Genomic DNA, 12,679 nt, shown 5'->3' on the forward strand with positions numbered 1-12,679 from the left:
AATCTATCTGGAGCCGCAAAGAAATTTAAGCCTTAAAATGCTTATATAATGAAGACAACAGGGCTGGAAGTGGATATTAGCCTATCTATCAAAATAAAAAGTGCCAGTTAGTTTGCTCTCTTCTGCTTTCTTCAGCAGTTCTGCAACAGCTCTCTTTCTCTCATTCCCAGCCGGGTGGTCAGCTGCAAACTTAGCATGCTTTCCCTGGAAATGTCTAATTTCAACGTTACTTTTTTTTATTGTTTGATAGTTTGTCACTGCAGATTAAGCATACAGGCAATCCATCTGCATTGGCTGTGAAGGCATAAGCGTCTGTCCACAAATTGTTAAATCCTCTGTTTTCTCCCTGTAGAAGCCATAGCGTAGCAGCAGCCTCACACACCCACCGGTTTGTTTATAATAGACACCTGGCTGGTGCAGCATGCGAGTGTCGCATGCTATGACGCAAGTTTTAGTTGACATTATGTGTTGAAACTTAATATTTATTCTACACATTTTTACAAAATTGGGAAACTTAAGAATGTTTCTGTCACGTTTGGCCTCCTACAGAAACCATAAATGAAAAATAAAAATGTGAAACAATAAACATTATACATTTTCATTGATTTTTTTTGTAATGCTACAGGGAGCCACTAGGGGAGTGCTCGCCGGTTGCCGACCCCTGCCCTACCCCCTTACAGACTTATAGCATGTCATGTAGACAGCACAACAATTGCATTGTATGTAGTCATAGCACTTCATAGTACATATGTATAGCAGTATATATGTATAGTTTATAGTGTCATTATATAGATATGTTCTAGTTATGTTCTTAGCTTAGGCATGTTTCATGATAAATGCATTTTATATATGCTTTTTTGTTCTTGCCTAATGTAAATCGTTCTGGATTAAGAGCTTCTGCTAACATTAACATAACTGCCTACATTGTAAATTGTATACAATTTAAAAATAAGTAGAAACAAATATCATATATATATGTCAAGGTTCCCTTTATATTTATATTTGTCTATTTATTTTAGCACTAAGTGGAACCACAATGTATCCTCAACCCCCTATCCCCCTCATGCTTCTTCTCTGTAGCTCATAAGCAAAGTATATTTAAACCTCTTCTTAAACAGTGCAATAGTTCCACTATTTTTTATTTCATCATCCAGACCGTTCCACAGAGTCACTCCACCAAATGAAATGCTCATGGTCTTCAAATTTGTACGCCGAAAACGTTTCTCAAAACTATTATTTCCTTTTAAATTATACACACAATCTCTGTCCTTTTTTTTTTTTCTATATTTTTTATCCCACGATTTTGTAACCCATTTTCACCCCTGTGTCAATCATCTAATGTGATCCTGGGCTCTACACACCCTCCACCAACCTAGTCCCCATATATGGGGGACAAGGGGAGAGCAACGGACTTGAACTCATGCTTCCTTCATGCGTGAGTGTCCAAGTTGCTCCTTTACACCTGACAGGGGGGAGTTTCCCTGGTTGGACGTAGCACGTGGAAGGAACACGTTATTCCTACAATCTCTGTCCTTAAATACATTCTGAATGTTCCTAGGGTGCATAAATAAGGTTAACTTACTATACAACTTTAAAATAGTAGAAATACACATGTTTAGTAGTAGAAGACAAGGATTAGTATTTAGTATAGCCTTTTCCACAGCTTCGCACGCACGCACGCACGCACTCACACACACACACCCACACACACACACACACACACACACACACACACACACACACACACACAGGAACTTCATGAACACAAACAATAGTAGATGCACAAACCTGGAAAACTCAACAAGTGCTTCAGGATACAAATCACGGGTACAGGAAGCATCGTCTTCTCCATATATGGCGACTGCCAATTATCACAGACACTGAACAGAATTTTGCCAATGACTTATCAGGTCTCGGCTTGGGTATTCCTGCATTCTGCAGGCCCCTCACGACTGACTTATGGACATTACCGGATAATACCGAGGCTTCCAAATATGAACACAAGCAGTTCATCATCAATAATCATCATCATCATTTTTCGACCGCGGTCGAAATCATGGATTTCACAATGTTACGCCAGACTTCCCGGTCCTTCATTTCCATTGATGCATGTGTCCCTAGCGAGACTCCAGAGAAGAAGGGAAGATATAACCTCATTGTCAGCTCTGTAGCAGTGGCCGGCAAACTGTGTTCTTCTGGATCGGACTAGTGAAGAAACACGGGGAAGGTTGCCTGGAATTGGTTCGACCTTCCGTTAGTTAAACCATTACACTATCCCAAACATAAACATAATCTCACAGGAAGGCACAGGTTATTTGTAACCAGTGTTGGGCAAAATTACTTAGGAGAATAATATGTCACTTATTATGTTTCTTAATAATATTATATTACTTATTAATGGGAATCAAGAGTAATACCACCCGCAAATGAACACAATCTGTTTAGCCAGCTCCTTTTAGAACTGAATCAAATTCATTGGAATAATAAAAGTCTCCAATCAGCCAAACTGAATAATTGCAGGATATAAAACAAAAAATAGTCAAAACAGTCTCTCATCAGTCTTTTTCTGCTGCATAGGCTATTCCACATTTGGAATTCAACATAAATAATCTGAACTGCACACACTGGCAATGCAGCATCTCAAAATGGACACTAATATGCATTGTATACATAAACAACAAACAATAAAATAAAGCAACAATCTCTGACCTTTTTGAGGCAGCCTGGCATTCGACCTCACCGGTACTTTGATGGATTAAGATCAGTATGATGGCGAATGGGGGCGTGGGGGTTGATCCGTGTATTTCAGTCAGCTTAACATTCTCCTGCGTCTCTAAACACATGCTTCAACAAGTTAGAAGTTTTATTTTTCGCTGAGGAAAGGTTTTTTTTTTTTTTTTGCCCACGCAAAGTTTACAACGGACATTATATTCTTGGCATTTTGACAAGACAGGAATTCAAAATAATGGCGATAAATGTCTGATCTTTATGTCGAACTGCTCAGCGCATCGCTCACATATGGTACGTCATAACTGTGCGCATGCATTCTAAAAGAACAGATCTACAAGCTGCAATGCATCTCTATTGTTAGCTGTTGATAGCTTGTAGATCTGTTCTATTTTCGCATGCAACAACTTGCTGCTCCATGAGTCCATAAATGAATGAACGAACAAAAACAAATGACGCTCATTTGTTACGAGTAGCCTGACCTAAGCAGAGACATTTCTGGCCTAGATGGGAGGGTCGCGCCTCAGAAAAGCGCGCACCCTGATTGGATCTCATCGATCTGTCCGTCACCCCCGGCCCCTCCTCTCCCCCCTAGTGCAGCGCTACGTCACATCATTTAGAGCGACGCCCACCCGGAAGGGTTGACTCCCACTTTTAGACTGGTTCAGCCCACGGCTTTTTCCAGGCTTTCATCTTTCACGCAGACGAAATGAAAGCCTGGGTATCGAGGCTAGTTATGAGTAACACAGCAGTAAATTGGTATACTACTCGTTACTGGGTAAAATAATAATATTACAGTAATATAATACTAGTAACTCATTACTGCCCAACACTGTTTGTAATGCAGCACGGGTGATTTGTAACCCACAGCACAGGTGATTTGTAACCCACAGCACGGGTGATTTGTAACTCACAGCACGGGTGATTTGTAACCCACAGCATGGGTGATTTGTAACCCACAGCACGGATGATTTATAACCCACAGCACAGTGTTAGACTAACGGGAGGTCTGACTTGCACGCACGCACACACACGCGCACACACACACACACACACACACACACACACACACACACACACACTACACACACGCGCGCGCACACACACACACACACACACACGACTGTGGTCACTAACCTGGCCAGAAAGCGCAGAGAAGAGATGTGAAGCAAGGGTTAACACCTGCTGTGCAGTGTGCAAGGAGGAGTTTCTCAGTAGGTCTAAACTGAAAGTATTGTCACATGCTCGCTACAAAACCTCCAACAGCACATTCACAGAAATACAGTCAACTTTAAAGACCGGTGAGTACAGCAGATAAAGACGTAATAAAGAATGAAAGGTTTGTTAAACTGTATCTTCCGATATTTTCATATTCCTTGAAATTACCCTGCAGTCTGCAGTCAATGATCAATTGACAATTGGTAAACATTACATGTTTTCATGGAGTATAGAACACCTTTCAACATGATTGTGCTCAATTCCAATACAATCCACATACAATACAACCCATGGCAGATAGTATTTTATGATCAAGTGGGTTGGCCATCTATCGCAACATTGTATTTTATTTATTTAAGGCCGTGTGTGCATACGTTCCATTGTACCTATCCTTGCTTAGATCCAAAGGTTACACGAAAGGGTGTGCTTTACCGTCATGGCACGCCTGCGTTGCTGCAGGTGCAGGAACGAGCCGATGAGCAAGTCCCATAGGCAGCGCAGAAGTGCCATTAATGACAGTAATTACACACACCCTTGAGTGTAACATTGCGGTTACCCGATAACAAAAAGGAAAAAAATAAAACTCAATTATAAGATATTCAATAAATAAATAAACATGTATTTTTTAATGACAGAAAATGGAAACTACCTAGTATAGCCACTCAGCCATGGACTGACCAGGCCAGCACAGCTGATTTTTATGTTTTGATTAGGCGTGCCAGAATGCTCGTTTGAAGCAATAGATGTCTATTTCAACCAAAGAATCTGATTGTTTCCTCGAGACTACCTGTATGTGTTGTATAATGGACATTCATTAGGTATGCCAGTCCACGCAAGAACAGTGAACAAGAAAAGACTGCTTTCATTTGTTATGCGCCATACAAATGGAACAAACTTCAAAACTCTCTGAAAGTGGTTGCATTGGTCCCCATAGAGACATTTAGGGTGCCACTGTAATGCTATATTTATGTGCAGCTGTGACATTGTAATGTGGTTGAAATGATTGGTATTGTATTTCATTTTAATTTATTGTCTTTAATATGGGTGTCCTTCAAAAAGAGAGCTTATTGCTCTCAATTGCACAAATGTAAACTGTGAGGACTCCTCTCATGGTGAAAGTCTATGCCTTATGTATGATGAAATAGTGAGAGCTCTTCATGATGCTAGCAGGTTTTTATTCACCCGCCCTAGGAAAGGCCAAGAACATCAAGCCAGGTTGGAATAAATTTGTAGCTAGCCACCATGCAGAGGCCAATGAGGCCCATAAGGCCTGGTTAATAGCTGGCAGGCCCAGACAGGGACCTGTCCTTGAACATAAAAAGAGTCCCTTAACAGGGCTCTCCCATGTAATGTAGAGGGGGTAACAGTTCCAGTAGGCATCGCTGCCCTCTGGAGGCAGCATTATGCAACACTATTTAATTGTGTTAATGATGAGTACTATTCAGTATTTAAGTCCGACGTCATTTTGTAGTGCTACGTTACGTCCGGGTCCAAGTGGCACCAGCTCCCGTCCGCATCCCATTGTAAATAGAATATCTAAACGCGTGAATCTTTTTAAATTATTTTTCAGAAAGGAAGCCATAGACATAGAGGGTTAAAATGGGTCTTAATGCTTCCAACTCGAGTAGAATTATTAATGTTTTGTACAAGTGTCCATGACAACAAAAATATATGATGTGGAGACAATAAAGACTATTATTATCATTATTATTGAAGGTGGCAACAGTCCAGTTGCTCGGTAAAATATTTCGGGGGATATTTACAATGTGTGCAGGCTTGAGTATGTTGAATCTAGTTTGCATTAATGAGGATTTAGTTGACACAATCAAATGGCGATAGTAGGCCTATTCCATGTGGGGCAGACGGCCTGTCACAGCCAGATTTTGGAGAGCAGCGCAGCTTTGTTGTTGCGAGGAAAGCGGTAAAATTAGACTTTCGTGGTTGTTTTCGTCTCAGATTTAGTCCGATGGAGCGTCACAGTATAACTCCATGGGGACACAAAAGCGACACAAAAGTAGGACCCGGAAGTATCTCAGGAGGGGGCGCTCACGTCACAGCTAAAATACTGAATAGAAGAGGACACCCACGAGGTTGTTAATGCCATACAGCAACTTGCTGACAGAAAATCCAGTGGTCTCGACATTACAGCAGAACACTTAAAGCTAGCTGGTCCCAGATTGGCAGTGTTGTTGTCTATCTGCTTCTGTGGGGCGGTGGTGGCTCAGGGGTAGAGTGCCTGGATGGTAACTGTAAGGTTGCCAGTTCAAACCCGGGCTCCCCCAGAGTTACTGTCGAAGTGTCCTTGAGCAAGACACTGAACCCCTAATTGCTCCCGATGTGCTAGTTGGTGCCTTGCATGGTTTCTGCTGCCATCGGTGTATGAATGGGTGAATGTAATGCACAATCTCTGTAAAGCGCCTTGGATAAAGGCGCTATATAAATGCACCATTTACCATTTCTCAGGGATGTTAAATCATGGCACTTTACCAGACTCCATGCTGTCTGTCGTTCTGGTTCCTATAATAAAAGACAAAGCTGGGAAAGTAGGAAGTATATAGATAACTACAGACCCATAGCTCTTGCCAGTATTGTGTCTAAAGTACTAGAAAAACTACTAGAAGCAGTGGAGACCTATAGAAGGCAGGGCTCTACGGTGCTGGTTGGTTTCATTGATGCATCGAGAGCTTTTGATAGAATCCATCACTACAAGCTTTTGAATAAGCTCAAGCTTAGGGGTGTGCCAAGTTGTTTAAAATGCATTCTTGTTTACTGGTATGCCAACCAGAAAAAGCATGTAAAATGGGGGAGCACATTATCCACCCCTTTTGGGGTGGGTAATGGTGTCAGGCAGGGGGGGATTTTATCCCCAGCCCTCTTCAATTTATATATGAACGGCCTGTCAATGCAGCTGGGGGGGTGCAGAACAGGTTGTATGATTGGTGATAGCCTAATTAATCATTTTATGTATGCGGATGACCTTGCCATACTTTCCCCTAGTAGCAGTGGGTTCCAACAGCTACTCAATATATGTACAAATTACAGTATTGACTTTGATATTCATTATAATGCCAAGAAGAGCATGGTACTTATATGTAGAACTAAAGAAGATCTGGAACTTAAGTTTCCTGCCTTTCATCTCTCTGGTCAAATTATGAATATGTCCAAGATTACAAAATATCTTGGGCATATCATAACAGATACGTTAGAGGTTGACGAGGACATGTTACAGAGGAGGATGCTATGTGTACAAGCCAACATGTACGGATGTTAAGGTAAACCTCTTTAGAGGTTATTGCACCCCTCTCTACACAGCTCCACTGTGGGTGAAGTATAAGAAGGAGAGCTTACGCAAACTGCAAGTAGCCTATAATGACTGTCTTCGAATCCTGTTAAAAAAAAACAGGAGCAGAAGGTACAAGGTACACTTCTACCATCAGAGGACACTGGCATGAGTGCCTCGCCTAGAGTAGTAACCTGTGGGGCTGGGTAAATGTACTGTATTTATATTTGTTTTTATTCTCGTATATGTGATGTACTCTTACCTTGTGGGCCACGAGCCTGTAATAAAGTTTATATACTGGGCTTCCCTGAATATAAATAAAGGAAAAAGAAAGATTCACAACTAACTATCTAATACTTTCCCTTTTTATTTTCAGGGTGTGTCGAAATGGCCTCTGCCAGTGTTCTCCATTCGGAGGAGCAGTTCCTGTGTTCTATCTGTCTGGATGTGTTCACTGATCCAATCAGCACTCCATGTGGACACAACTACTGCAACACCTGCATCACACAGCACTGGGACGGCGCTGATGTGTCTAAATGTCCTTTGTGCAACAAAACCTTCTATAGGAGACCAGAGGTCTCTGTCAATAAAGTGCTCTCTGAGATGGCTGATCAGTTCAGGAAGTCACTGCAGCTGAAAAGAAATTCCAGCATGAACAAGGAGCCTGCAGATCCACACGAAGTCTCCTGTGACGTCTGTACCAGCACCAAACTCAAGGCCCAGAAGTCCTGCCTGGTGTGTCTGACCTCCTACTGCGACACTCACCTGGAGCCTCACCACAGAGTTGCAGGGTTAAAACGGCACAAACTAATCGACCCTGTGAAGAACCCGGAAGACTTGATGTGTAAGAAACATGACCGACCTCTGGAGCTGTTCTGTCAGACAGACAACATGTGTGTTTGTCAGTTCTGCACGGAGTTAGACCACAGGTTACATAGAATTGTCTCTCTGGAGGAAGAGTGTGAAGGAAAGAAGGCTGAGCTGGCAAAGACGGAGGCTGAAGTTCAGCAGATGATCCAGGAGAGACAACTGAAGATTCAGGAGGTCCAACACTCTGTAGAGCTCAGCAAAAAAGATGCAGACGCAGAGATAGCAGACAGTGTGCTCGTCTTCACTGCTCTGATCGCCTGTATTGAGAGAAGCCAGGCTGAGCTTGTTACTGTAATTGAACAGAAGCAGAAAACTACAGAGAAACAGGCTGAAGGCTTCATCAAAGAGCTGCAACAAGACATCACTGAGTTAACGAAGAGAAGCTCCAAGCTGCAGCAGCTCTCACGCACTGAAGACCACATCCACCTCATCCAAAACTTCACATCCATCAACACCACCCCTCCACCCACCAAGGACTGGACAAAGGTCAAGGTCCATCAGTCTCCACATATGGGGACTGTGAAGACAGCTGTGGCTCAACTGGAGAAGATACTCAGTCAAGAGATGGTGAAAAAGCTATGTGATGCTGAGCTGAGGAGCATCCAGCAATATGCAGTGGATGTAACTCTGGACCCTGATACAGCACACTGCAAACTCATCCTGACTGAGGTGTACAAGGCTCTTGCTGGCCTGATGTCCTCCTCCGTGTAAAACATAAGCCCCAGAAAGTGGGAGTGTTCGTGGATTACGAGGAGGGTCAGAGTTCACCTGTACTCTTTCACTGGCTGCACCTTCACTGAGAAACTCTATCCATTCTTCAGTCCCCATCGTAGTAATGATAGTGAAAACTCTGCTCCTCGCCTGTCAATCACACAGTGTTATGCACCTTCGTCTAGGACTCTAGGGTGAAGGAACGTAACATAATTAAGGAGGAGACAGGGTTGAAAATAACTTTTAGTTTATTGTTATAGCTCTTTTTTTTTCTTTAGCAGAGACACGTTTACAGATTCTTGTTCTTTTGGTTCACAAAGTGTATAGTATTGGCTTCGAGGTGCGGTTTACACACTAAGAAAAAGGTTCTACCGAAAAGTTAAACAAAAATACAATACTAACTAACCAAAAAGTACAATAAATCAGGGAAAAGAAAATACCTGGCACCCCTACATGCATGGTGGAAGTAGGAACCGGGCTTTACATTTGAAATTAGGAGTTTACAGACTTAATAAGTATAACTATATGAGAATGAATTTAGGGTTAAATAACTGAAAGGCTGAAGGCTTTAACTCAAATAGCTGGGAAATAAACAAAACAAAATGTAGCTAAGGCATGAGAATGAAACAAATAACTTAGGAATAACAAAACTAAACAAACAGAACGAAAAAGGCAGGCAAACGAGCGGAGGACTAGAGGGATCGAGTCTCAAAATATGCTGTCGTCCCCCGGTGAAGTCCAAGTTCAACTGAGCTTTTATAGAGCGACAGGAAGATGGCTCAGCCAACAGGAAACAGGGTGTTGCCGGGGAGAGCCAGTAAGGAAAGGAGGGTCCAAGCAGGGACCTGTTACTCACAGCCATGTCTGACTGTATTTATTCATTCACTTGAGTACTGTAGCCAACAGTCTCATATTTTGCCAAACTCATTCATAATCAGGGCCATTATAACACAATATTTCCAACTTAATAATTATTATCCCATTTTAATTATCGCCATAAATAATAATTATCCTTAAACTAATATAAACACATAACCAGAAGGGCCGTGGTCCGTAACACGTAGTTTGCATGTACAAGATCATTTGTATTCAGTATTCAGTCACTACCATTCTATTGAAGTAATTCACTTCCATGGTCACCGTGCATTAAAACATTACAGTTATTCCTCTTTAAAATTCAGTTTTACATAAATAATGAAGAAACAAATACATGACGGGTGTTTTTGTATATTTTCATTATTTGGTTTTGTTTTTACGCTATTGTAAGAATACAAAATATTGTCATATCACAATCAATGTAAAACAATATTTTGACACTTGAATCTGCACTCTGAGCCCGAGGATCGAGAGCTGATTTTGACAGCAAGTTTTGATTTAGTTTTAGTCATACTCGTTTGAATAAAATCCCACTTAGTTTTAGTCATATATTAGTGATCTGAAATGTTTTAGTATAGTTTTAGTCGACTAAATCTAATACGATTTTTGTCAACTAAATCTACAGTAAATTTAGACGACTAAAATGTATCTTAGCAGACCGTGATGGTGTTATGCCTGATTCATCAGCCTTGTTCCCAGCCTTACTCATATACGAAGAGCTGATTCATACTTTGCTGCGTGCCGAAAATAACATATGGCAAGCTCACAATGCATTGAGTTTTTGTCATCATAACTTAGCCTTTATTTCGTTTTTATCAGTTAAGAAATGTAGTCTATGGACATTTTTTTGACAAAATCTAAACTCTGAGGAGCACACATTTCTCGTTCAAAGGTTTCATGATTTAAAAATAAATCCTATATTTATTTATTTTTGTAAAACTTTCACATATCGTGCATATGATGCATTGTGATCTTATAGATCGGTATTTTCGAATAGCCCCGAAGTATAAATAGGCTTCTTCATTCACCAAAAACAACGACGCATTGCCACGTGATGCAATGTGAGCTTGTAGATCTGCTGTTTTTTGGGAATAGATTTTGTGTAGATGGGGAAAGAAAGCTGGTTAAGTGGTTAAGAAGGGTATTGTCAGTGGTGTAAAGTAACAAAGTACATATAACATTTACTTAAGTACTTACTTAAGTATAATTTAGATGTATTTGTGCTTTGCTTGAGCATTTTCAATTTCCAATATACTTTTACTTCTACTCCACTACATCTCAGAGGCAAATATTGTACTTTTACTACACTAAAATTATTTGAAAACTTGAGTTAATAATTACTTTATAGATTTGGATTGTTATTAGAAAATATATTACCCACTTAAGCCATATACTAGCCGATCTACACGAGTGCGACACATTGTGAGCTTAGCTATACATCCGCTATGTTCAAATGGTTTTTATACATTTGAAAACTTGGAATGGGACATTCTGCATAATGAGTAGGCCTACATGTACTTTTGGTACTTTACGCACATTTTTAATTCCTGACTTTTACTTGTAATGGAGTAGTTCTCCATGAATGCAGTATTGATACTTTTACTTAAGTAAAACAATTGAGTACTTTTCCCACCACTGCCTTCAGTAATGATGCTACGACAAATTAAATGAATATTAATATGATTACTGTATATTCATATAGTCATATTACTGAATATTAATGTTTGGTGGTTTTGTTTACTGCATAATTATTATTAACATATTAAAACCAGGAAAGCGTCTGTGTCGTCATTTTACATAATTTTATTAATTTCGCCATTTTTACGACTTTTGTATTTTTTTTCTGTTCTGCATGTGTCCGTGGAGTTAGACCCCCAGGTGTGGTTAGAATATTGAATATTGTATTTTTGCTTTCTTCCTCAAAGCTGATCCAATTGAGTCAAAAGGTCCAATCACTTTAGCGACATCTTTATTTTATTTTATTTTGATTTATTTTTACATTTTTTACTCAAAAGCTTTGCTTCTGTGTCCCCCCCTGGAAAAAACATATTTTGAGATGGGGGTACGCGAACATATATAGTTGGGGTGTCGTTTTTCAGAGAACTTGTTAGGATGTAGGCCTACAATCACAATGACAATATTTGTAGAATAGGCCTCTGCTCTTAATGGCTTAATACAAAGTGCATTATGCTATGTGGCTGGTGCTGAGTGAGTTACATAGAGCGTTAGTAGGTCAACTCATTTCACAACTCATAAAGAATTTAAAAAAACCACCACGATGATGACCTACATACCACCCCCAACAGCTGGCTGCAACGGCTGCACGTGCATGTGAGTGTCAGCAGGGGGAGCTGTTTGACCGCTTAAAAGGGTAAATTGATTCAGTTCAGTTCACACATGTTCTGGTGAACATTATAGTGCGTTTTTGTCACACACACAGACACACACACACACACACACACACACACACAATCATCACACACCTTTCCTTAACATAGCCGACCACACCCAAGTGTATAGCCTTCTGAACCTCAGGACACGCACGCGCGCGTACACACCCACACCCTGCGGCGCAAACGTGTTGACTCACATCTTCTGGGTTGCTATAGCCCGTCTTTCTGTCTTTCTGCTTGTGTGTGTGTGTGTGTGTGTGTGTGTGTGTGTGTGTGTGTGTGTGTGTGTGTGTGTGTGTGTGTGCGTGCGTGAGTGCGAGAGAGATATTTGTGAGCTGTTGTGACAGGAAAAGGATGTCAAATGGAACAACCAACTAGGTTTTCTGTAGGCCTATTTCAGTTTTTTCAGAAAATATTAAGTTTATTAAGCATTCAAATGCCTTAATAAAAAAATAAGGATGTAGGCCTACAGCCTACATCAGATTAATTTACTGTAAAATTTTCAAATACCGGTAGTAGCAAAGCACATTATGATTTATGAATAGTATAGCCTCTAGTACTGTGCAGTATTAGGTACTGGTAGCCTTTTCCTGTCACTACAGCT

Source organism: Protomyctophum parallelum (assembly GCF_964188405.1).
Source record: "Protomyctophum parallelum genome assembly, chromosome: 19".
Classification (NCBI taxonomy): Eukaryota; Metazoa; Chordata; class Actinopteri; order Myctophiformes; family Myctophidae; genus Protomyctophum; species Protomyctophum parallelum.